Raw genomic sequence first — 27,952 nt, forward strand, 5'->3', positions numbered from 1 at the left:
ACTTTGCCCACCTGATGCGAACAGCTACTCATTTGAAAAGACTCTGATGCTGGGTATGATTGAGGGCAGGAGGGGAAGGGGACGGCAGAGGATGAGATGGTTAGATGGTATCACCAACTCAATGGATATGAGTTTGGGTTGGCTCCGAGAGTTGGTGATGGACAGGGAGGCCTGGTGTGCTGCAGTTCATGGGGTCACAAAGAGTCGGACACGACTGAGTGACTGAACTGAAGTGAACGGAACTGAACCTCAATATATTTATATTTTCACTCCTAAAGTTCTTATGTATGTGAATCACTGAACATACATAAAGTGTTCAGTGTAAGTACCTGTATGTAGTGTACAATGTATTGCGTTAGTTACACTCATGTTTGTTACCTTGTCAATTGTTAGGTAATAGCACAACGGAATTAGTGTTTAACACTAGAGTTTTTCAATTATTACTGAATGCAATAGAAACACTACTCTCAACTGGAAAATATAGCATTTTTCTTGGGAGTGGTGGGAAGGATTTGCACTAGAAAGCATGATGAGATAGCCATATATCTGTTCTTATATTTTAATTTGAAAATGGGTTGAGAATGATCAGTTTTGGCTCTACAAGGATAATATATGTGTATCAGGGGGCAGAATGTAATGTGTGATACAGAATTCATAATCTAAAATGATTAGAAATTCAGATACCAAATTCCACAAACTGGCTTCATTCCAACTCTCCTGAATGTGTGCCTGAATCCAAATAACATCATTAAAGAGAAAAGAACAGCAAAACTGTGAAATGTGCAGTTTAATGAACTTCCCAAATATAGGACCTCAAAAACCAGCTCTAAATGAAATAGATGCATGCATGTTAAATGAAATTTTATCTTCTAACACTCTGAAAGCCACTTGTCCAGAAGTCCTCCTACATCCAATATGCTTGGAACTTTTCTTAGCAAATGTATATCTCTTGAGATGAAAATAGTTGAAAAGGAAACAAGTGGGTAAAAAAGCAGAATCAGAGAAGTGAACAGATGGCATGTAAGTATAATGATGATCCAATTGTACCATATTATAGATGAACTATCACAGAATCTCACGGGAGCTTCTGGCCAAACACTTGAACATAATGGAGAAAAGCCCTACTTGTATCTTTCTTCCTTTTATTTTTCACAATTTAAGAAAACTGCAAACAAATGCAACAACTTACCAGAAAGTGTAACACAGAACAGCTTCTCATGCAACACATCCTTCTTAATGTCTTCCTCTGGAAATTGGAAATGGCCAAGTAGAGCTTGTTCAGAATGGGATATATGGGAAATAATATATTTCCCATAATAATAATAATAAATAATAATATATGACCCATTTTTGGTCAAAATGGGAAATAAATACTATTTTCATGGAACATACAGGGCTAATCATTGAAAGGCCATGCATTTCATTTCCCTCTCACAGTATAGTTTTCTGGTATCTTTTCTAATTTCCTCAAACTGTTGGTGGAAATTGCTTTAAACTATTTTGTTACCTCTCTCAGATGTTCTCACTGCAAATGAAATATATGGATCATCTGCAATCATTTAAGAGTGTTTAAAAGCACTTACTTGTGTTAGAACTTCACAACATAAATTTGCAATCAGTTTAAGCCCTTTCAACTAGTTTGAACTGCAAGCAGAGATATTTGCAAGGGCCCAAAGACGTTTTATTAGTCTGGACATCAAATTAATTTCAATTCTGTTCAGCAAGTATTTCCAGAACATCTACAGTCAGCTTAGAACTGCATGCAGAAGTTAATGCAACCTCCACATTCTTGGGGAGCATGCAAATGTCCATGCATGTAGAAATCTGTTGAGTCTGAGCTGCTCACATTACAAGGTATTAGAAGAAAATATTAGTGGTTGGTCACAGCTGAATTCTTAGTTATAAGAATTGGCACAATTCAAATGTCTATTATATTAAAGTAGGAATTTTGAGGACCATCTGTAAAAGTATGGTCTCTCAACGTCAGCACTGCTTATGGTTCAGACATCTTTCTGTTGATGATGGTGGAGGGAACTATCCATTGCTTTGGAGATTATTTATCAATGTTTTTGGCCTCTACCCACTACATGCCATCAGCCTGACTTGTGACAACTAACATGTTTCCAGTCTTCTCTAAATATCTCCTGGAAGCACAACATCACCTCTAGTTGAGATGCTGCTGTAAAAGATACACCCTTTATCCTCAAAGAGCTTTTTACACAATAGAAAAAGAAATAGTACACATATTAAACAGTTAAATCAGTAACAGTATTAAGAAGATGATTCAATACTAAGCGGCATAGACAAAACATTCAGTAAAACTTAAGAAGTCCTTGAGTCCATTAATCTGGTTTCTCGCTTGGAAGACTTCTGATAGTATAACCAGTTTAATCTTACAAATCTCATACTGTACAGAAGTTTCCCTTCTCATAAAATTTTCATCGATTGTTTTTGGTATTTCCTATTGACTAACAATGATTTATCAGATGGTAGTGTAAATAAAAACATCATAGTACTCTTCTGATTCTTGTCAAATTTTCTATTTGTTGTATGATGTCTTGACTCATTATTGATTCTCTTCCTATGCTATTTTTTTTTTCAGAAATTCTAAATTGGGAATCCAAGGAAAGCAAATTGGTGGTAGTGCTTATGCTACTCTTTAGTTGGAAATTATAAAGTCAAATATCTAATATCAAAGGTGATATCCTATGGAGTCTAGAGTTTACTTAAGACAATATGCACACAAGAAGAAAATAGTCGGTAATCACTGTTCACTGACCTTCAATAACCATGACTGTCCACCATTCACCCATTAGATATTTATTTAAGACTTACTGTGGAAGACAGTGTCCTTCCCATTTTTGTTGCAATTTAAAGGCAATGTCTCTTTCCCTTGAATGGAACCTACAAGATGCTTAGTTCCATGTCTCCCTTGAATATAGAACATGATAGAGTCCCAAGTCTCTGAAAACAAGTCTGCAAGAGTTTGTGAGTATAAGTTTTCTGGAAAAGATTTAAATCTATAATGAAAAAGAATCTCTTTCTCTTTGGCCATGGTTGTCTAGGGATATATTACCTGGAGCTGTGGCAGCCATCTTGGGGTGATAAAGGTATAGACATTGGATGGTAGAAATGCTCTGTGAATGGTAGAAGTGAAACATGAACAGCCTAAGGTTTGTGGTGACATAATTGAGTGGTTGAATTATTTGATCCTATATCTGTCTGCCTTCATACTTCTTGTCAGGGAAGATTATAAATGTTCTTATTTAAAAGAACCTTAATAAACTGTGAATTACAGCTAAAGAATTTCTTAGATAACATTTTCTAATATATTTAATCCACTATATTAAAAAGCATGTGTAGTTTAAAAGCAACCAAATAAACAAAAAGAATGACAAATCTTGAACTCAATAAAGGCATTTAACATTATTTGGGACATTCTATTTCTAGAATTTATAATATGTCACTATAATTTTAACACTTAACCTGCCATGGACAGATAACTTAGCAGTTTGTCAACCTGATCTTGCCATGTCTGTTATAGACTGAATTGTGTTCCCTCCACCCCTACAATATGTTGAAATTCTAACCTCTAGTTCCTCAAAATGTGACCTTGTTTGCAGATTAAAGCATTTTCAGAGATAATCAGGTTGAACTGAAGTCACTGGAGTGGACTCTAGTCCAGTGTGGTTGGTGTCCTTGTTTAAGGGGGAAATATGGACAGAGACACTCAAGGAACGAAGACAGTGTGAAAAGATATGGGCAAAAGACAGTATGTAGAAGCCAAAGAGAAAGATCTGGAAGAGACTCTTCCCTCACAACCTCAGAAGGAACCAACCCTGTTGTCTCCTTGATTTTGAACTTCCAGCCCCTGGAACTGTGAGACAACAAATTTGTATTATTGAATCCACACCATTTGTGACTCTGTTAAAACAGCCCCAGAAAACTGATGTAAATGTCCAAATCTGAATTTCTCATATCCTCCCCAAACAGCCTCCTTTAAGTATTCCCCATTCTAGTTCATTCTTTCAGTCAAATTCTTCCAAAGCTCTGGTAGAAACCCTTGACTACTTTTCCCCTACTCAACTCCAAACATGTTAGCACATTTGTTTGGATCTACTTTAAAAGTTATGGGACTCTCTGTTTCTCATTATATCCACAGACACTACCATAGCCAATGTCACTGTTATCTTTTTATTTGCTTATAGCCAAAACTGTAGAATGTGGTCTGACAGAATGTGGTTCACTGGAGAAGGGAATGGCAAGCCACTTCAGTATTCTTGCCTTGAGAACCCCATGAACAGTATGAAAAGGCAAAATGATAGGATACTGAAAGAGGAACTCCCCAGGTCAGTAGGTGCCCAATATGCTACTGGAGATCAGTGGAGAAATAACTCCAGAAAGAATGAAAGGATGGAGCCAAAGCAAAAACAATACCCAGCCTTGGATGTGACTGGTGATAGAAGCAATATTGAGCAATATTGCATAGGAACCTGGAATGTCAGGTCCATGAATCAAGGCAAATTGGAAGTGGTCAAACAAGAAATGGCAAGAGTGAACATCAACATTCTAGGAATCAGCAAACTAAAATGGACTGGAATGGGTGAATTTAACTCAGATGACCATTGTATTTACTACTGAAGGCAGGAATCCCTCAGAAGAAATGGAGTAGCTATCATGGTCAATAAAAGAGTCCAAAATGAGATTGGATGCAATCTCAAAAGTGACAGAATGATCTCTGTTCGTTTCCAAGGCAAACCATTCAATATCACAGTTATCCAAGTCTATGCCTCAAGCAGTAATGTTGAAGAAGCTGAAGTTGAACGGTTCTATGAAGACCTACAAGACCTGTTAGAACTAACACCCAAAAAAGATGTCCTCTTCATTATAGGGGACTGGAAGGCAAAAGTAGGAAGTCAGAAACACCTGGAGTAACAGGCAAATTTGGCCTTGGAATGCAGAATGAAGCAGGGCAAAGACTAGTAGAGTTATGCCAAGAAAATGCACTGGTCATAGCAAACACCCTCTTCCAACAACACCAGAGAAGACTCTACACATGGACATCACCAGATGATCAACACTGAAATCAGATTGATTATATTCTTTGCAGCCAAAGATGGAGAAACTCTATACAGTCAACAAAAACAAGACCAGGAGCTGATTGTGGCTCAGATCATGAACTCCTTATTGCCAAATTCAGACTTAATTTGAAGAAAGTAGGGAAAATCACTAGACCATTTAGGTATGACCTAAATCAAATCCATTATGATTATACAGTGAGAGTGAGAAATAGATTTAAGGGCCTAGATCTGATAGATAGAGTGCCTGATGAACTGTGGAATGAGGTTAGTGACATTGTACAGGAGACAGGGATCAAGACCATCCCCATGGAAAAGAAATGCAAAAAAGCAAAATGGCTGTCTGCAGAGGCCTTACAAATAGCTGTGAAAAGAGGAGAAGAGAAAAGCAAAGCAGAAAAGGAAAGAATAAGCATCAGAATGCAGAGAGCCAAATATAGTAAGAAGAGATAAGAAAGCCTTCCTCAGCGATCAATGCAAAGAAATAGAGGAAAAGAACAGAATGGGAAAGACTAGAGATCTCTTCAAGAAAATTAGAGAAACCAAGGGAATATTTCATGCAAAGGTGGGCTCGATAAAGGACAGAAATGGTCTGGACCTAACTGAAGCAGAAGATATTAGGAAGAGGTGACAAGAATACACAGAAGAACTGATCAAAAAAGTTCTTCATGACCCAGATAATCACGATGGTGTGATCACTCACCTAGAGCCAGACATCCTGGAATGTGAAGTCAAATGGGCCTTAGAAAGCATCATACAAACAAAGCTAGTGGAGGTGATGGAATTCCAGTAGAGCTATTCAAATCCTGAAAGATGATGCTGTGAAAGTGCCAAACCCAATATGCCAGCAAATATGGAAAACTCAGCAGTGGCCACAGGACTGGAAAAGGTCAGTTTTCATTCCAATCCCAAAGAAAGGCAATGCCAAAGAATGCTCAAACTACCACACAATTGCACTCATCTCACATGCTAGTAAAGTAATGCTCAAAATCCTCCAAGCCAGGCTTTGGCATACGTGAACTGTGAATTTCCAGATGTTCAAGCTGGTTTTAGAAAAGGCAGAAGAACCAGAGATCAAATTGTCAACATCCACTGGATCATGGAAAAAGCAAGAGAGTTCCAGAAAAACATCTCTTTGTACTTTATTGACTATGCCAAAGCCTTTGACTGTGTGGATCACAAGAAGCTGTGGAAAATTCTGAAAGAAATGGGAATGCCAGGCCACTTGACCTGCCTCTGGAGAAATCTGTATGCAGGTCAGGAAGCAACAGTTAGAACTGGACATGGAACGACAGACTGGTTCCAAATAGGAAATGATGCTGAAGCTGAAACTCCAGTACTTTGGCCACCTCATGCGAAGAGTTGACTCATTGGAAAAGACTCTGTTGCTGGGAGGGAATGGGGGCTGGAGGAGAAGGGGACGACAGAGGATGAGATGGCTGGATGGCATCACTGACTTGATGGACATGAGTCTGAGTGAACTCCGGGAGTTGGTGATGGACAGGGAGGCCTGGCGTGCTGCAATTCCTGGGGTCACAAAGAGTCAGACATGACTGAGCGACTGAACTGAACTGAAAACTGTAGAGCTCGTGTCTATTGACATCATTATAGTTCTTTTTTTGCTTGTTGTTTGTTTTTAAATTAGAGTACGCGCTTTGATCTCATTAAATGATAACATTGGGGGACTTCCTTGGTGGTCCATTGGTTAAGACTCTGGGCTTTCAAGGCAGGGGTGGGGCGGGGCACAGGTTTGATCCTTGGTTGAGGAGCTAAGATCCACATGTCATGTAGTGCATACCAAAAATGGGTTATATCATCATTCTGTTCAAAACCTCCAGTGACTTCTCTAGGACACAGTTCAGTTTGGTCACTCAGTTGTGTCCAACTCTTTGTGATCCCAAGGACTGCAGCACGCCAGGCATTCGTGTCCATCACCAACTCCTGAAGTTTACCCAAACTCATGTCCATTGAGTCAGCAGTGCCATCCAAACATCTAATCCTCTGTTGTCCCCTTCTCCTCCTGCCCTCAATCTTTCCTAGCATCAGGGTCTTTTCAATTGAATTAGTTCTTCGTATCAGGTCACCAAAGTATTGGAGTTTCAGCTTCAGCATCATTCCCTCCAAAGAAATCCCAGGAATGATCTCGTTCAGAATGGACTGGTTGGATCTCCTTGCAGTTCAAGGGACTCAAGAGTCTTCTCCAACACCACAGTTCAAAAGCATCAATTCTTCGGCACTCAGCTTTCTTCACAGTCCAACTCTCACATCCATACATGACCACTGGAAAAACCATATCCTTGACTAGATGGACCATTGTTGGCAAAGTAATGTCTCTGCTTTTCAATATGCTATCTAGGTTGGTCATAACTTTCCTTCCAAGGAGTAAGCATCTTTTAATTTCATGGCTGCAATCACCATCGGCAGTGATTTTGGAGCCCAAAACTATAAAGTCTGACTCAGTTTCCACTGTTTCCCCATCTATTTGCCATGAAGTGATGGGACCAATTGCCATGATCTTCGTTTTTTGAATGTTGAGCTTTAAACCAACTTTTTCGCTCTCCTCTTTCACTTTCATCAAAAGCTTTTTAGTTCTTCTTCACTTTCTGCCATAAGGGTGGTGTCACCTGCATATCTGAGGTTATTGATATTTCTTCTGGCAATCTTGATTCCAGCTTGGGCTTCATCCAGCCTAGTGATTCTCATGATGTACTCTGCATATAAGTTAAATAAGCAGGGTGACAACATATAGCCTTGATGTACTCCTTTCCCAAGTTGGAACCAGTCTGTTGTTCCATGTCCAGTTCTATCTTGACCTGCATACAGATTTCTCAGGAGCCAGGTCAGATGGTCTGGTAGTCCCATCTCTTTCAGAATTTTCCATAGTTTGTTGTGATATACACAGTCAAAGGCTTTGGCATAGTCAATAAAGCCGAAGTAGACGTTTTTTTGAACTCTCTTACTTTTTCAATGATCCAACGGATGCTGGCAATCTGATCTCTGGTTCCTCTGCTTTTTCTAAATCCAGCTTGAACATCTGGAAGTTCACAGTTCACATACTGCTGAAGCCTGGCTTGGAGAATTTTGAGCATTACTTTACTAGTGTGTGAGATGAGTGCAATTGTGTGGTAGTTTGAGCATTCTTTGGCATTGCTTTTCTTTGGGATTGGAATGAAAACTGACCTTTTCCAGTCCTGTGGCCACTGCTGAGTTTTCCATATTTGCTGGCATATTGATTGCACCACTTTCACAGACTCAGCTTTTAGGATTTCAAAGAGCTCAACTGGAATTCCATCACCTCCACTAGCTTTGTTCATAGTTATGCTTCCTAAGGCCCACTTGACTTTGCTTTCCAGGATGTCTGGCTCTAGGTGAGTGATCACACCATCGTGATTATCTGGGTCATGAAGATTTTTTTGGTATAGTTCTGTGTATTCTTGTCACCTCTTCTTATTATCTTCTACTTCTGTTAAGTCCATACTATTTCTGTCCTTTATTGTGCCCATCGTAGCGTGGAATGTTCCCTTTGTATCTCTAATTTTCTTTTTCTTTTTTTTTGTATCTCTAATTTTCTTGAAGAGATCTCTAGTCTTTCCCATTCTATTGTTTTCCTCTATGTCTTTGCATTGATCACTGAGGAAGGCTTTCTTATCTTTCCTTGTTATTTTTGGAACTCTGCATTCAAATGGGTATATCTTTATTTTTCTTCTTTGCTTTTTGCTTATCTTTTTTTTTCACAGCTATCCAGCCCTCTAGGACACAAGGGAAACTAAAGTTGCTACGAGAGCCCTACTTGATCTTGCCATAAGATCTCTTACTTTTGTTTTATTACATTTTTATTCATCAAGATCATAGTGGTATGCTGTCTATTCTTCAAACTTCCATGCATTTTCCACTATACTGCTTGGATAATTATTTCTTCTAGATATTTGCTAGGCTACACTTTCAATTTCCTTAGCTATTTCATTTGACAAGATATAATTTTCCTACTGAGATTTTCCTGTTTATTTAAATATGTAATTGTTCCCTTGTCTTAAAAGCTGAATCATCTACTCCTTTCTTGAATTATGGTATTTGTTCCAATAGGATTTGTTACCATTTATCATATTATATTTTCCTTATTTATTTTCATTGATGTCTATTTCTGTTAGTATAATGCAGTCTTTTTGTTGACAAGGATTTTTGTCTCTTTGGCTTACTGCTTTATCTCTAGTGACTATAACAGTGCCTAAGATATATCAGTTCAGTTCAGTTCAGTCACTTAGTCGTGTCAGACACTTTGCTACCCCATGAATCACAGCACGCCAGGCCTCCCTGTCCATCACCAACACCCGGAATTCACTCAGATTCACATCCATCGAGTCAGTGATGCCATCCAGCCATCTCATCCTCTGTCGTCCCCTTGTCCTTCTGCACCCAATCCCTCCCAAAATCAGAGTCTTTTCCAATGAGTAAACTCTTCCCATGAGGTGGCCAAAGTATTGGACTTTCAGCTTCAGCATCATTTCTTCCAAAGAAATTGCAGGGCTGATCTTGTTCCGAATGGACTGGTTGGATCTCCTTGCAGTCCAAGGGACTCTCAAGAGTCTTCTCCAACACCACACTTCAAAAGCATCAATTCTTCAGCCCTCAGCCTTCTTCACAGTCCAACTCTCACATCCATAAATGACCCCTGGAAATAACCATAGCCTTGACTAGACGGACCTTAGTCGGCAAAGTAATGTCTCTGCTTGAACATGCTATCTAGGTTGGTCATAACTTTTCTTCCAGGGAGTAAGCGTCTTTTAATTTTATGGCTGCAGTCACTATCTGCAGTGACTTTAGAGCCCCCCAAAATAAAATCTGACACTGTTTCCACTGTTTCTCCATCATTTGCCATGAAGTGATGAGACCAGATGCCATGATCTTCATTTTCTGAATGTTGAGCTTTAAGCCAACTTTTTCACTCCTCTTTCACTTTCATCAAGAGACTTTTTAGTTCCTTTTCACTTTCTTCCATAAGGGTGGTATTTTCTGCATATCTGAGGTTATGATATTTCTCCCGGCAATCTTGATTCCAGCTTGTGTTCCTTCCAGTCCAGCGTTTCTCATGATGTACTCTGCATAGAAGTTAAATAAGCAAGGTGACAATATACAACCTTGATGTACTCCTTTTCCTATTTGGAACCAGTCTGCTGTTCCATGTCCAGTTCTAACTGTTGCTTCCTGACCTGCATACATATTTCTCAAGAGGCAGATCAGGTGGTCTGGTATTTCCATCTCTTTCAGAATTTTCCACAGTTTATTGTGATCCACACAGTAAAAGTCTTGGGTATAGTCAATAAAGCAGAAATAGATGTTTTTCTGGAACTTTCTTGCCTTTTCCATGATCCAGCGGATGTTGGCAATTTGATCTCTGGTTCCTCTGCCTTTTCTAAAACCAGCTTGAACATCTGGAAGTTCATAGTTCACATATTGCTGAAGCATGGCTTGGAGGATTTTGAGCATTACTTTACTAGCCTGTAAGATGAGTGCAATTGTGCGGTAGTTTGAGCATTCTTGGCATTGCCTTTCTTTGGGATTGGAATGAAAATTGACCTTTTCCAGTCCTGTGGCCACTGCTGAGTTTTCCAAATGTGCTGGCATATTGAGTGCAGCACTTTCACAGCATCATCTTTCAGGATTTGAAATAGCTCCACTGGAATTCCATCACCTCCACTAGCTTTGTTCGTAGTGGTGCTTTCTAAGGCCCACTTGACTTCACATTCCAAGATGTCTCGCTCTAGATGAGTGATTACACCATCGTGATTATTTGGGTCATGAAGTTCTTTTTTGTACAGTTCTTCTGTGTATTCTTGCCACCACTTCTTAATATATTCTGCTTCAGTTAGGTCCAGACCATTTCTGTCTTTTATCGAGCCCATCTTTGCATGACATTTCCCTTGGTATCTCTAATTTTCTTGAAGAGATCTCTAGTCTTTCCCATTCTGTTCTTTTCCTCTATTTCTTTGCATTGATCGCTGAGGAAGGCTTTCTTATCTCTTCTTGCTATTCTTTAGAACTCTGCATTCAGATGCTTATATCTTTCCTTTTCTCCTTTGCTTTTCACCTCTCTTCTTTTCACAGCTATTTGTAAGGCCTCCCCAGACAGCCATTTTGCTTTTTATCATTTCTTTTCAATGGGGATGGTCTTGATCCCTGTGTCCTGTACAATGTCACGAACCTCATTCCATAGTTCCTCAGGCACTCTATCTATCAGATCTAGGCCCTTAAATCTATTTCTCACTTCCACTGTATAATCATAAGGGATTTGATTTAGGTCATACCTGAATGGTCTAGTGGTTTTCCCTACTTTCGTCAATTTAAGTCTGAATTTGGCAAAAAGGAGTTCATGATCTGAGCCACAGTCAACTCCTGGTCTTGTTTTTGCTGACTGTATAGAGCTTCTCCATCTTTGGCTACAAAGAATATAATCAATCTGATTTCGTGTTAACCACCTGGTGATGTCCATGTGCAGAGTCTTCTCTTGTGTTGTTGGAAGAGGGTGTTTGCTATGACCAGTGCATTTTCTTGGCATAACTCTACTAGTCTTTGCCCTGCTTCGTTCCGCATTCCAAGGCCAAATTTACCTGTTACTCCAGGTGTTTCTTGACTTCCTACTTTTCCATTCCAGTCCCCTATAATGAAGAGGACATCTTTTTTGGGTGTTAGTTCTAAAAGGCCTTGTAGGTCTTCATAGAACCGTTCAACTTCAGCTTCTTCAGCATTACTGGTTGGGGTATAGACTTGGATAACTGTGATATTGAATAGTTTGCCTTGGAGATGAACAGAGATTATTCTGTCGTTTTTGAGATTGTATCCAAATACTGCATTTTGGATTCTTTTGTTGACCATGATGGCTATTCCATTTCTTCTGAGGGATTCCTGCCCGCAGTAGTAGATATAATGGTCATTTGAGTTAAATTCACCCATTCCAGTCCATTTTAGTTTGCTGATTCCTAGAATGTTGATGTTCACTCTTGCCATTTCTTGTTTGACCACTTCCAATTTGCCTTGATTCATGGACCTGACATTCCAGGTTCCTATGCAATATTGCTCTTTACAGCATTGGACTTGCTTCTATCACCAGTCACATCCAAGGCTGGGTATTGTTTTTGCTTTGGCTCCATCCTTTCATTCTTTCTAGAGTTATTTCTCCACTGATCTCCAGTAGCATATTGGGCACCTACTGACCTGGGGAGTTCCTCTTTCAGTATCCTATCTTTTGCTTAAAAAATATTTCTGTGATAAATAGAAGAATGCACCAAAACTCATTTTACTACCATATCTTACAAACCTAGGAGATCGAGGGAATTTGAAATCATCAGAAAGTTCTTTTACTTTGTAGGATGTTACTGTTAGCTTTCAATATTAAAATTCCTCATGGTATATATATGAAGTTTTAATGCTAGTGAGTAAATTTTTGTGTTTACTATATGTAAATCTCTGTAATACAAGCTCACAGCACTAGTTTTAAGACTATGTACATATTAGGAGATTAGTAAAAATTTGTTTAGGGAGTGAATCCAAAAGTACTGTACTTTATTAGCTTAAATATCATACTCCTCGACTTTCAAAGTGAATGAAAAAAGGAAATGTTATGGTTCTTGCTGCTTTTCCTCTTTTCTTCAGGCTTATTCCTAGGACCATAGGGAACTTGTCTGAATAGAAGGCTACATTAGTAAACAGTTTCCAGTCTTTCACAGTACAACTAGAAGACCTAAATTTTGTTGCTACATAATTAGTTTTATCTCACTGGGTGGAGATAAAATAACTTTACATATATTTTTAGATTTTTGCAACAATAGATTTAGTTGGTAACCCCTATGAATGTAAATAGAAATCTCTTCCATTGGTTTCTGAAACATACATTATTTAGAGATATGTAAGTATCAACTGTAAGCATTTTGTATGAAAATCACATATATTTCTTTTTCATGTCTTATGCCTGACACTTCAGCTCTTAATTGTTAAGCCCTGTCAGTTACCTGGAATCAGCCATCAGAGGGAATTTCTTGAGGGAGTTCTGACTGTGATCATGAACTTAGGTTAATTTATACCCAAAGCATCAAATGTAGGTAGATTTTTAGCCTTTCTTTTTTTTTTTTTTAGGGTTTTCCAGCTAGGCTCAGAAAATTTACAAGGGCTTACCTTTACTATTGAGTTTAAATCTTGCCTTTAAAACAGACAAATAAACAAAATCTGTGTCTAGAATAAGTCATTCTTGCTAAAGGTAAATCTATTTTCTATTGTTTAGCCCTTAGTGAATATGGGTGGGCAATATCACAGGAAGAATAAAAAGTGTTTCAAGGTTATACAAAAGACACAAAAGCAAACTTTTAAATTACAAACTTCTGGCAAATAATAGCCATAAATATTCTTGTCAGAGATTTTTGTAATAAAAATATTATAATTATATTTTGAGTAAATAAATAAGGTCAAAGTGTAAAGAATCTACCTGCAGTGCAGGAGACCCAGATTTGATCCCTAGATCAGAAAGATCCCCTGGAGAAGAGGATGGCAAACTAATCCAGTATTCTTGCCTGGAGAATTCCATGGACAGAGGTACAGTCTATGGGTTGCCAAGAGTCAATGCAACTGAGTGACTAACACATACCTAAAGTCATAAACAAAACTAGTGGAGGTGCTGGAATTCCAGTTGAGTTATTTCAAATCCTGAAAGATGATGCTGTGAAAGTGCTGCACTCAATATGCCAACAAATTTGGAAACTCACTGTACCGGAAAGGGTAGTATTCATTCCAATCCCAAAGAAAGGCAATGCCAATGAATGCTCAAACTACTGCACAATTGCACTCATCTCACACGCTAGTAAAGTAATGCTCAAAATTCTCTAAGCCAGGCTTCAGCAATATGTGAAATGTGAACTTCCAGATGTTCAAGTTGCTTTTAGAAAAGGCAGAGGAACCAGAGATTAAACTGCCAACATCTGCTAGATCATGGAAAAAGCAAGAGAGTTCCACAAAAACATCCAATTCTGCTTTATTAACTATGCCAAAGCCTTTGACTGTGTGGATCATAATAAACTGTGGAAAATTCTGAAAGAAATGGGAATACCAGACCACCTGACCTGCCTTTTGAGAAATCTGTATGCAGGTCAGGAAGCAAGAGTTAGAACTGGACATGGAACAACAGACTGGTTCCAAATAGGAAAAGGAGTACGTCAAGGCTGTATATTGTCACTCTGCTTATTTAACTTATATGCAGTGTACATCATGAGAAATGCTGGACTGGAAGAAACACAAGCTGGAATCAAGATTGCTGGGAGAAACATAAATAACCTCAGATATGCAGATGACACCACCCTTATGGTAGAAAGTGAAGAAGAACTAAAAAGCCTCTTGATGAAAATGAAAGAGGAGAGCAAAAAAGTTGGCTTAAAGCTCAATATTCAAAAAGGAAGATCATGACATTTGGTCCCTTCACTTCATGGGAAATAGATGGGGAAACAGTGGCAACAGTGTCAGACTTTATAATTTGTGTTCCAAAATCACTGCAGATAGTGACTACAGCCATGAAATTAAAAGACACTAACTCCTTGGAAGGAAAATTATGACCAACCTAGATAACATATTCAAAAGCAGAGACATTACTTTGCTGACTAAGGTCCATCTAGGCAAGGCTATGGTATTTCCAGGGGTCATGTATGGATGTGAGAGTTGGACTATGAAGAAGGCTGAGCGCCTAAGAATTGATGCTTTTGATCTGTGGTGTTGGAGAAGACTCTTGAGAGTCCCTTGGACTGCAAGGAGATCCAACCAGTCCATTCTAAAGGAGATCAGCCCTGGGTGTTCTTTGGAAGGAATGATGCTGAAGCTGAAACTCTAATACTTTGGCCACCTCATGTGAAGAGTTGACTCACTGGAAAAGACTCTGATGCTGGGAGGGATTGGGGGCAGGAGGAGAAGGGAATGGCAGAGGATGAGATGGCTGGATGGCATCACCCACTCGATGAACTCCAGGAGTTGGTGATGGACAGGGAGGCCTGGCGTGCTGCAATTCATGGGGTCACAAAGAGTCAGACATGACTGGCAGACTGAAGTGAATGGAACTGAATATTTAAGAAGATGTTTTTACCAGAAATTTGTAATGAAGAGAAGGAGACAAGAAAAAGTAAAAATGCAGTTGAGCAGAGATGTGGTTTCAGCTGACATCTAGCCCTATTCTGATCCCCTGGGGTGGTCTAGAGTGTGAGTGACAACCAGTGAGCATTTCCCACCTTGAGGCAAGAAGACCACCTTTTGTACCTGTAGGCCATCGCCAATACTGCAAACCCTAGGCAATTTCAGGTGAAGATGGCTCCCTTTAGCCATGAGCAGTTTCCCAGAGAATAAGGCCGTAAACCCTTATCACCAATACTCTTGGCAGCCAGAAGATGGGGGCTCCAAACTAGTAAAAGGAATATGGCAAGGGGTAGATGGTGGGGGGGCACTAGTATGATCTAGTACACAGGCTGTTACGATCTGGCTTCAGTCTTATATACAATTTCCCCCTTATGTACGTTTTACTCTAATGAAGGAAGAGGGGATGACAGAGGATGAGATGGTTGGATGACATCACTGACTCGATGGACATCACTGACTCGATGGACATGAGTTTGAGCAGACTCTGGGAGCTGGTGATGGATAGGGAGGCCTGGTGTGCTGCGGTACATGGGGTTGCAAAGAGTTGGACATGATTGAGCGACTGAACTGAATTGATGATTCATAAAACATTTGCTTCCCTCTCCTTCCCTTTTATAATATTAGGATTTAAGAATCGACCACTTCCTTAACCTTCTCTTCAGGAAGCTGGACGACCATTCATTATAAGATTCTCTAGACAACTGGTAAAGCCACTCCAGTGTTCTTGCCTGCAGAATCACAGGGATGGGGGAGCCTGGTGGGCTGCCAAGTATGGGGTCACACAGAGTCAGACACGACTGAAGTGACTTAGCAGTAGCAGCAGAAGACAACTGGTAAAACCAGTATACATTAATAAACTACCCATGCATCTGGGTTATATCCTCTTGTTTGTAAACTTGACAACCATTCCCATCCCATCTCCTTTCTTCCTTATGGACAAGACTCATGTTCCATTATAGAGGCTGAGGGTGCTAGATACTCTTTTTCCAACCTCTCCTGTTTCTAAGCATGTGTGTCTTTTCTCCTTTGTCTGGGTGTTTGTGAATTCCACTGATATTCTGCTCGCTTGAGTTTTACATAGACTAACAAGGACCAAAGTATTGTCTTCCACTGCAAAGTTTCATATCCTCTACCCTTGGTTTTGTGTTATGGAAGGGAAAAAAGAGGAATTAAAATAAGAGTAATGGATTATCATTAAGACCACTTCTATTTCTGAATGTATGCCGTTACCTTAAAGGTATTTGGAAATAATTTACTAGATATTAAGTGTTTTTGATAGTTTCATCACATGTATATTTTTTTGGGGTCCCTGGGGAATGACATAATTATGTGTTAAACATGATTAACAGCATATCTCAAGAGATATATGAAAGAAAATCAACTACTCCAGGGAAAATTAAGGTTAAGGATAATATGGGGGCATATTTACTGGGATTGTGATAATTTGTGTGTGTGTCTGTGTTGCCTTAGATGGAAGTGCTCCAGGCCAATGTGGTTTGAAATTTTCTTTTCAAAGCCCTTAGTTAATATAGAACTTGGGGAGGGATGTGGAGATTGAGAGGAGGTATCTTTTGAGGCTCTTGTGTTCCATCTGATTTGGCCAGCACAGCTGACTTTTGCACTGCTCTGGAGATATATTTCTGAACCAGGAAGGGTACTTGCCTTTCCCTCAAATCCCTTCAGAAGGAATAGCTGGAGGATGGGCCGGGCAGGGGGAGGGGGTTCATTTTCTTCTCAGATATATAATTATTCATGCTTTATTTATAGTAAATCTGAAAACCTAATTTTTGGGGACTTAATGTCTGCATTGTGGCTATATAAATGACAAATGACCACAAGTTTAGCAGCTTTATGATCGTATGGTTTCTGTGCGTCAAAAGTTCAGGCACAGGTGGTCCTACTGGTTCCCTGCTTAGAGCCTTAGAATATGGTTGTGTCTCTGTCTCGAGGCTGTGGGGAGGGAATTCATTTCCAGGCTCATTGACTCCAGGTTATTGATTGAATTCAGTGCTATGCAGCTGTCAGCTGAAGGCTGTTCACAGCCTCTGGAGGCCATCTGCATTTGAAAGATTGTGGCCTCCTTCAAGCCAGCAGTGAAGGGTGAAGAAATCCTCTTCACATCTCTATGATTTCTCTAGCTCCCCTTCTGACTCATGTCATCTGCCTTCCTCTTCTGCAGCATCTATCTCCTGACTCTAGCTAGAGAAATTTCTCTGCTTTTAAGGATTCGTGTGATTAGGTTAGACTCTCATGGATGTTGTAGTTTCATCGCCCTGTCTTAAGATGCATAACCTTAATTACAACTTGGAAGTCTCTTCAAAGAAGTACAAAGATTAGAGTTGAATAAGCATGAGATGGACAGAGGAGCCTGGTGGGCTACAATCCATGGGGTCACACAGGTTGGATGTGACTGAGCACACACACACACACACAACCATGAGATGGTGTTCTGGGGGACATCTCTTTATAATTCTGCCTACCACAGTGACATAGTTTGGAATTTAATTCAATGTGAATTTTTTTTTTAATGATTCTGATCTTTATTGCTTTCTCTTCATAGTATTACAGCAATGTGAATTTTAATGCTTATATATGGTCGAGTAATTATCCTTCCTCACTGATTCATTAATTTACTCATTTAACAATTATCTCTGGAAATCCTGTGTATTATTTTACAGGCACTGCTCTGTGCACTGAGAATACAGTGAGGAGTAAGACTAGACCTGTATTATCATATGGTGGCCACTGACTACATATACAGCCAATGTACAATTGATTGTGGTTAATGAGACCGAGGAAATAAATTTTGAACTTCAATTTATTGTCACTAATTTAAATTTGAATAGATTTATATGTCTGGTGGCTACCATGTCGTCAGTACAGATAGGCTATTTCAATTATTGCAGAAAGTGCTATTGACAATGAAAAAGTTCCTGTTCTCTTGTTCTTTATATTCTAGTGTGAAGCCAACAATCTTTTTTTTTGTCTGTAAAGGGCCTAATAGTAAATATTTTAGGCTTTATGGACCAAACAATTTCTTTTTCAGCTATTCAGCTTTGCAATAGTACCTGAGAGCTGTCATAGACATCCACAGACATTCATGAATGGATGAGCATGGCTATATTTTTCAGTATTGATTTGATTGACAAGAGAAGATGGTGAGGCAGGTTTGTCCAGTGGACTGTAGTTTGCCCACTCTGGTTTTAGTGGAAGTTTCCCTATTCATTTACCTTCTGGCTATTGCTAGGTCTTCTCCACTTTTGCTCTGATCTTTACTTTTCTTGCTAGACCAAGCACTTTAATATCATTTTATTCAAAATTCTATGGATTTTAGCCTGTATTAGTGTGCTAGGGCTTCTATAACAAAATACCAGAGACTGGGTGGCTTAAACAACAGAAATTTATTTTCTTAGTTCTGGAGACCAAGGTCAAGGTGTTGGCAGATTTGGTTTCTTCTGAGTCCTCTCTCTGTGATATGCAGGTGGTGGGCTTCTTACTTTCTGTTCACATGGCTCTCCTGTGTGTGCTGTATCTTGCTGTTTCTCTGCCGAAGTTTCTCTTCTTATAAGGACACCAGTCAGACTGTTGTAGGGCCCACACTAATGCCTTCATTTTAAATGTCATTACTTCTTTAGAGGGCTTATCTCCAAATACAGTTACATTTGGAGGTTCTGAGAGTTAAGGCTTCAATATACAAATTTTGGGGGCTATAGTTTAGCCCATAACAAGCTTTAAATTTTAATATGGTATTTTTCAAACTTGTCCAAAGTTAGGACCACTTGAGAGCTTAGGTACCCTTTAAGAGATTCATTGAGTAAATTTGCATATAGCCCAGGAGTTTAGATTTTTAACATTCCCTGGATGAGCATGATGGTCAGCCAGGTTAGGAGCTGTGGTTTTATCATGTATTTAATTGATGCATACCAAGAAATCCACATCTACTTGTGTGATGCACCATATGATTCTTTAGAGGTATAATGTTTATACCTTTATGCACCAGTTGTAAAAATTAATTCAAATTAATTTTTCTCAAGTGTTTTTCTGACCTAAGATAGTTTTGAGGAAGCCAGGTATATTGGAGAAAGAACAGACTTTTCAAGGGATGTTGCCAGTAGTACAGGATGAAGCAGATTCTTTCTATCTGCTTTTTGACAATTGATGCTGCTTTTGTGTATAAAAATGATTATGGTGGTGCAGACAAAAATACCCAATCTATATACTTCAAAAAAGAAAAAGTATTTAAAATTATTAATATTTAATATTAATAATATTTAATATTTAGATTAAAAGTTATTACCTCTGCCCTTGCTTCTAAGCATTATTAAAAATTGTGAATAATTGAAACCCTTAGCATGCTATAAAGAGTGCAAGCCCAAGTAAACCCAAGCTGTCTGTTCTGCCTCACTTCCTGCCATTCTTATGCAGGATTCAGTTCAATTCAGTCGCTCAACTATGTCCAACTTTTTGCAACCCCATGAACAGCAGCACGCCAGGCCTCCCTGTCCATCACCAACTCCTGGAGTCCACCCAAACCCATGTCCATTGAGTTGATGATGCTGTGCAACCATCTCATCCTGCCCACAAGAGAAAACCAAGAAAGATGGTAGGCACTGAGAGAGGGCATCAGAGGGCAGACAGACTGAAACCACAATCACAGACAACTAGCCAATCTGATCACATGGATCAGAGCCTTGGCTAACTTGATGAAACTAAGCCATGCAGTGTGGGGCCACCCAAGACAGACGGGTCATGGTGGAGAGGTCTGACAGAATGTGTAATATGCAGGACTGCTATGTTACAATCACGCAGAGCTTCTCTCTATGCTCATGTGCATGCTTTCCTCTCTATGGAAAGTTCTTTCCCTTACATTGTTCCTTTTTCAAAAGGTCTCTTTGGTTTTGGTATCTTCTCTACATCACTAGGGAGTATTAGTTATTACCTCTGCTTATTTTTTAATAGTCTAATACAGTAAATTTTCAGTATTAAACACACTGTTTATGTGTTTATGCTGCTCAACAGATCAAAGATGTCATCTGCCACCCCCTTATCTCCACGTCCACTGTAGACTTTGATAATCAGTTATGGCACTTTTTCCTGCTTGGTCTATGTGTGGACTCACTACACAGTTCAGCAAATTACTCTGGGGAACCACCACTAACTGACTATTTGGCTTGGGAGATTATAGTAGCCTCAAGACTTCTCCATCTATACGGCACCGTTGATAAAACATCTCCTTTAGAAGACAATGGGCTGCTTTTCTGGGTGCCTAATGTCCTCTGCCAGCATTCAGAAGTTGTTTTGTGGAATTTACTCAGCGTTCAAATGTTATTTTGATGAATCTGTCGGGGAGAAAGTGATCTCCCTGTCCTCTCAGCTTGGGAGATTATAAATGCTTGCAAGTCATTGAAATGTCTCTTAAGAACAGATTGACAGCCGGTCAAAACCTGGCAAATGTTAACTGGTTTAATGTAAATAACCTAAAAGAAGACAAATGTGGCTTAGAATTACCATATGACCCAGTAATCCTACTACTAGGCATATAGCCTAAGAAAACCATAATTCAAAAAAACACATGTACCCCAATGTTCATTGCAACAATATTTACAATAATCAGGACATGAAAGCATACCAAATGTCCATCAACAGATGAATGAATAAAGTATGGTACATATATGCAATGGAAATTGGAATATTGCTTAGCCACAAAAACAAACACAATTGGGTCATTTGTGGAGATGTGGATGGACCTAGAGTCTGTCATACAGAGTCAAGTAAGTCAGAAGTGTTATAAGTATTAGTCACTCAGTCATGTTTGACTCTTTGCAACCCCATGAACTATAGCCTGCCAGACTCCTCTGTTCATGGAATTCTCCAGTCAAGAATACTGGAGTGGTTAGCCAATCCCTTCTCCAAGGGATCTTCCCTACCCAGGGATCAAACTCAGGTCTCCAGCATTGCAGGCTGATTCTTTACCATCTGGGCCACCAGGGAAGCCCTGAAGTAAGTCAGAAAGTGAAAAACCAATATTGTATATTAATGTGTGTATGTGGAATTTAGAAAAATGGTACTGCTGCTGCTAAGTCGCTTCAGTCGTGTCTGACTCTGTATGACCCCATAGACGGCAGCCCACTAGGCTCCTCTGTCCACAGGATTCCCTAGGCAAGAATATTGGAGTGGGTTGCTGTTTCAGACGAGTCTATTTGCAGGGCAGGAATAGAGACAAAGACATAGAGGACAAATGTATACCCAGAGTATACGCAGAAGGATGAGATGAACTGGGAGATTGAAATTGACATACGTGCACTGCCATGTTTAAAACACATAACTAGTGGGAACCTGTTGTATTGTGCAGGGAGCTCAGCTCAGTGCTCTGTGGTAGCTTGGATGGGTGGGATGGGGGTGGGTAGGAAGGAGGGTCAGAAAGAGGGGATATTTGTATACATATAGCTGATTTACTTTGTTATACAGCAGAAACTAACACAACATTGTAAAGGAACTGTATATACCCCAATAAATTTTTTCAATTAAATTATTTACCAGAAAAACAAAATGTACAGGAAAAAATTAAGTTGTTTATAGATTCATATGAGTTATAAGGTATAATACGGAGTAAACTCATGTACCTGTCATGCAATTTAGGCCAATGGTAACATCTTGCAAAATTATGGTACTATATCACAACCAAGATGTTGACCTTACAGTTAAGATGCACAACTTTTCTAGCACACCAAGCATACCTCATGTTGCCCTTTCATAGCCACTCATACCTTTCTTCCATTTCTACCCTTTTGTCAATCTGTAGCAACTGTTGATCTGTTTTCCATTTCTATAGCATTTGTCATTTCAAGAATGTTTTATAAATTGAATATTACATTATATAACTTGGGATTTGCCTTTTTCACTCAGGATAATTCTCATGAGATTCCTTCAGGTTGTTCCTATGTCAACAGATTCTTTTTTGTTTGTGAGTAGTGTTCCATGGTATGGATGTACCACAGTTTGTTTAATCATTCACCTAACTCAACTTATGAGTTGTTTCAATTTTGGCATATTAGGAAGAAAACTGCTATAAACAGTTGTTTACAGGATCTTCCTTTCTCTAGGATAAATATGTAAAAGTGCAACTTGCTAGGTCATAAAGTAGTTGCATATGACAGATTTTTAAGAAACTGCTAAACTGTTTTCCAGAGGACTCCACTGTTTGACATGGCCATAAACAATGTATGGATAATGTTAGTTTCATCATACTCTTCTCAATATCTGGTATTGTCTATATTTTAAATTTTAGCTATTCTGATAGGTGTGTAATTACATCCCACTGATGTTCTAATTTGCATTTCCCTCTTGAGAGTCCCTTGGACTACAGGGAGATCCAACCAGTCCATCCTAAAGGAGATCAGTCCTGGGTGTTTATTGGAAGGACTGATGCTGAAGCTGAAATTCCAATACTTGGCCACCTCATGCGAAGAGTTGACTCATTGGAAAAGACCCTGATGCTGGGAGGGATTGGGGGCAGGAGGAGAAGGGGATGATAGAGGATGAGACGGCTTGATGGCATCACCGACTCGATGGACATGAATTTGGGTAAACTCCGGGAGTTGGTGATGGACAGGAGGCCTGGAGTGCTGCGATTCATGGGGTCGCAAAGAGTCGGACATGACTGAGTGACTGACCTGACCTGACCTGAATGGATAATGATATGGGAAATCTTTTATATGCTTATTTGCAATCCGTATATCCTCTTCAAGGAAAAGTTTCTTCCTGTCTTCGACCATATTCTGATTGGATTGCTTGCTTTCATTTCCTGTTGGGTTTTGAGAGTTCTTTATATATTTGAGCTATTATGATAACCAAGGTCTGTGTTTGGCAAATATTTTTCTCCCATCCTGTATCTTGGTTTTCAATCCCATTATCAGGGTCTTTCAAAGAGCAAATCTAGGAATACAGGGACATTCCCTTAGCTTGATGAAGAGAGTCTACAAAAATCTTATAAGCTCACATTACACAGTGAAACCGCATAGGCATGAAGATTTCTGTTTTAGGTATTTTTAAATCACAATTTCCTTAATAATTATAAAAATTACTCAAATTACCTATTTCCTAGTGGGTGAGTTGAGATTGTTTTTGTGTTTTGAGAAAGTGATCTGTTTCCCCGAGATTTTAAAATTCCTGTTTGTAGAGTTGTTTGTGGTATTCTCAGTATCCTTTTGCTATCTTCAGGCTTGTGGCTGTATCTCCTGTTTTATTTCTGTTATTGGCAACATGTGTGTTATCTCTCTCTTGCTCTCTTTTTTTTTTCTTTGTCAGTGTTAATGTAGGCTTGGCAGTTTTACTAAACTTTTCAAAGAACCAACACTTTTTTCATTGATTTTCTATATTGGTTTTCTGCTTTCAATTTTATTGATTTCTACTGTTTATTATTTCATTCCTTCTCTTTGCTTTTGGTTTTATATGCTCTTCTGTTTTCTCGGTTCTTGAAATGAAAGCTTGAATGACCGATTTGAATTTTTCCCTGCTTTATAATTGCCTTTAGCCCTACAAACTTCTCTCTTAGCTCAGCTTTATCTGTGTCCCACAGTTTTGATATGCTTCATTTTTACTTTCAATCAGTTAACTATACTTTTTGATTTGCTTTGAGAGTTCTGATTTGGTAATGGCTTAATGAAAAACATGTGTGTATTTGCAAAGTATTTGGAGTGTTTTGTTATCTTTCTGTTATTGATTTCTAGTTTCATCTCACATATTTGAAGAATATACTCCAAACATATAGGCTTCTCTGGTGGCTCAGATGGTAAAGCATATGCCTACAATGTCAGAGACCCAGGTTCAATCCCTTGGTTGGGAAGATCCCCTGGAGAAGAAAATGGCAACCCACTCCAGTACTCTTGCCTGGAAAATCCCATATCAGTTTCCTCTGGTTGGTTACCGTCCATGGGGTCGCAAAGAGTCGGACACAACTGAGCAAATTCACTTTCTTTTCACTTTATAGTCCAAACACAATGGAATTCTTTTAAATTTATTGAGATCTGTTTTATGATCCGGATGTGGTCTATCTTGGTTTATGATCTGCAGGTGCTTGAGAAGAATGTGTATTCTGCTGTCAGATGGAGTGTTCTGCAAATGTTGACTAGATATGGTTGGTTGATGGTGTTCAAAGTTCTTTATCCATACTGTCTTATTCTTTAGTTATTCTGTCAATTGCTGAGAGAGAAGTGTTGATGTTTCCAAGTGTAAGATATGTCTATTTCTTCTTTCAATTTGATCAATTTTTGGTTCATAAATTTTGTATCTCTGGTATGGTTTATGCTTATTTCACTGCTATGTCTTCTTAGAGAGCTGATGCTTTTCTGATAATGATAGTGCATGATGGCATTATAATAATGTCACTTTGGTAATATTTATTACTCTAAAGTCCATCTGACATGGGTAGGCACAATTTTGCTTTCCTTCAATCTGTGTTGGCAGAGTGTATCATTTCCCACCCTTTAGCTTTCATCTAGCCTAAATTATTATATTTGAAATAAGGTTCTAGTAGATAGCACATGTTTTTATTTTTATATATTTATTTACTTATTTTGACCATGCCTTGTGGCATGTGGGGTCTTCTTTTCTCAACCACGAATGAACCCATGCTCCCGGTATTGAGAGTGTAGAGTTTTAACTACTGGACTGCCAAGGGAGTCATTGCATTATGTTTTAAAAAATGATCCACCAATCTGTTTTGTAGCTGGTGTATTTGGACTATTTACATTTCAAGTAATTAAAAATTAGGGCTTAAGTCTGCCATTTTATGTTTTTGCTTTCTATTTGTTTCTCCTGATTTTTTCCCTCCATTTTTCCTGCCTTTTTTGTGAACTACTTGAATATTTATTTATACACACACACACACACACACACACAGTATTTCTTAGTATATCTCTGTGTGTCTTTTATAATGGTGGTTCTCGGTATTACGTCTTATATGTAACTTACCCGTCTACTAGTGTCACCGTATTATCAGTTCAAATGAAGTGTGGTAATCTTATCTCATCTCTTTATCTTCACCTATTTAAAATATAAATGTCATAAAAAGTCCTTTTACATATATTTAGAAACACATCAGGGGCTTCCCTGATGACTCAGATGATAAAGAATCTGCCTGCAATGTGGGAAACCAGGGTTTGATTCCTGGGTCAGGAAGATCCTCTGAAGAAAGGAATAGCTACCCACTCCATTATTCTTGCCTGGAGAATTCCATTTACAAAGAAGCCTGGCAGGCTACAGCCCATGGGATTGCAGAGTTGGACACAACTGAGTGACTAACATACACAGATACATAGAAACACATCAGACAATTTTATAATTTTTGCTCCAATCATGAAACTTAGTTTAGAAGATTCAAGAGAAGAGAGGTATATTTTTAAGGACAGCATATTCATATACACACCCACAATATGTAAATAAGTGAGTTTATTGTTATTTTGTTTATTAGTATTCATAAGCATTAAACAAATGCATTTTATTTGCAATAAGATCATTTAAAAACTTAGTTTTTAAATTTTTAGGAGACAATCTGAGGAAATGATAGTGAATTAAAGAAAGCATTATAAACCTCTCACTGAGCATTTAAGACTTTATGCTGTGAGTCATCATCATGAGAACCTAATGGCCCCATTGTATGTCTCACATATTATTAATTGCTTTGTGTCTACTTGCCCTTATGTTTTGTTGTGCTGACTCTAATGATTCCCCTGGAGAAGAAGTTTCTTCATACAAAAAATGCTGCATAGAAACACTAAAACAAAAACAGGGAAAATCTTCATACATTCCATGAAGCAATGTTATAATCGCTTTATCCATTACACGAAATATATCTCAACTCACAAGTTCTGAATTCATTATAGACAAAGGTTTCGCAACAGCAGCACTGTGAATATTTTGAGACAAATGATTCTTTTGTAGGGGGACCTGTTCTGTGCACTGTAGCACGTTGAATGACACTCCTGACCTCTACAAACAGATGCCAATGGGATCCCTGGCCCCACTCCACTTAACAACAAACAAACATTTCTAAAGACATTTCCAAGTGTCTTCTAGTGGGCAAACCTGCCCTTGATTAAGAGCTGTTGATGTAGGCCAAATGGGACATCTGAAGTTATCTTTTTTTATCCCTGATCTCTTTTATACTCTCTTTTCAGTGCAGTGGTAAGGCATTACTCATGACAGTCAGAGTGTCTTCTTATCCTCTTCCCTCCTTATCTACTGATAAACACAGGGAATTCATTTATTTGTTCATTGCTACATTCACTTGTACAAGTCTCACTATTTGGTCATGTGTTTGATTCAAACTGGCAGACTTAATATCCTTTGCGGAGGCTGTTTTCATCAATGAAACACCATGTTCATCTAATCATATATACCAGACTAACTGGTCATCACTCGCAGATGGAGGTACCAGGCTGGGCTCTCTTTTTAAACTCAATATGTTTTAATTTATTCATAAAGTTGATCCTGGAAATAGTCTGTATTCTAGGATCCTAGGCTTTTTACAGTGAATTTTCAGTTGAGTTCAGTTCAGTTGCTTAGTCGTGTCCAACTCTTTGCCACACCATGAATCGCAGCACAACAGGCCTCCCTTTCCATCACCATCTCCTGGAGTTCACTCAGACTCATGTCCATCGAATCTGTGATGCCATCCAGCCTTCTCATCCTCGGTCATCCCCTTCTCCTCCTGCCCCCAATCCCTCCCAAAATCAGAGTCTTTTCCAATGAGTCAACTCTTCGCATGAGGTGGCCAAAGTACCTGAGTTTCAGCTTTAGCATCATTCCTTCCAAAGAAATCCCAGGGTTGATCTCCTTCAGAATGGACTGGTTGGATCTCCTTGCAGTCCAAGGGACTCTCAAGAGTCTTCTCCAACACCACAGTTCAAAAGCATCAATTCTTTGGCGCTCAGCCTTCTTCAAAGTCCAATTCTCATATCCATACATGACCACAGGAAAAACCATAGCCTTGACTAGACAGACATTAGTCGGCAAAGTAACGTCTCTGCTTTTGAATATGCTATCTAGGTTGGTCATAGCTTTTCTTCCAAGGAGTAAGCGTCTTTTAATTTCATGGCTGCAGTCACCATCTGCAGTGATTTTGGAGCCTCCCAAAATAAAGTCTGATACTGTTTCTACTGTTTCCCCATCTATTTCCCATGAAGTGATGGGACCAGATGCCATGATCTTCGTTTTCTGAATGTTGAGCTTTAAGCCAACTTTTTCACTCTCCTCTTTCACTTTCATCAAGAAGCTTTTTAGCTCCTCTTCACTTTCTGCCATAAGAGTGGTGTCATCTGCATATCTGAGGTTATTGATATTTCTCCCGGCTATCTTGATTCCAGCTTGTGTTTCTTCCAGTCCAGCGTTTCTCATGATGTACTCTGCATAGAAGTTAAATAAGCAGGGTGACAACACACAGCCTTGACGTACTCCTTTTCCTATTTGGAGCCAGTCTGTTGTTCCATGTCCAGTTCTAACTGTTGCTTCCTGACCTGCATACAGATTTCTCAAGAGGCAGGTCAGGTGGTCTGGTATTCCCATCTCGCTAAGAATTCCCCACAGTTTCTTGTGATCCACACAGTCAAAGGCTTTGGCATAGTCAATAAAGCAGAAATAGATGATTTTCTGGAACTCTCTTGCTTTTTCCATGATCCATCGGATGTTGGCAATTTGATCTCTGGTTCCTCTGCCTT

The sequence above is a fragment of the Oryx dammah genome, unplaced genomic scaffold, assembly GCF_014754425.2.
Source record: "Oryx dammah isolate SB20612 unplaced genomic scaffold, SCBI_Odam_1.1 HiC_scaffold_27, whole genome shotgun sequence".
Taxonomy (NCBI): Eukaryota; Metazoa; Chordata; class Mammalia; order Artiodactyla; family Bovidae; genus Oryx; species Oryx dammah.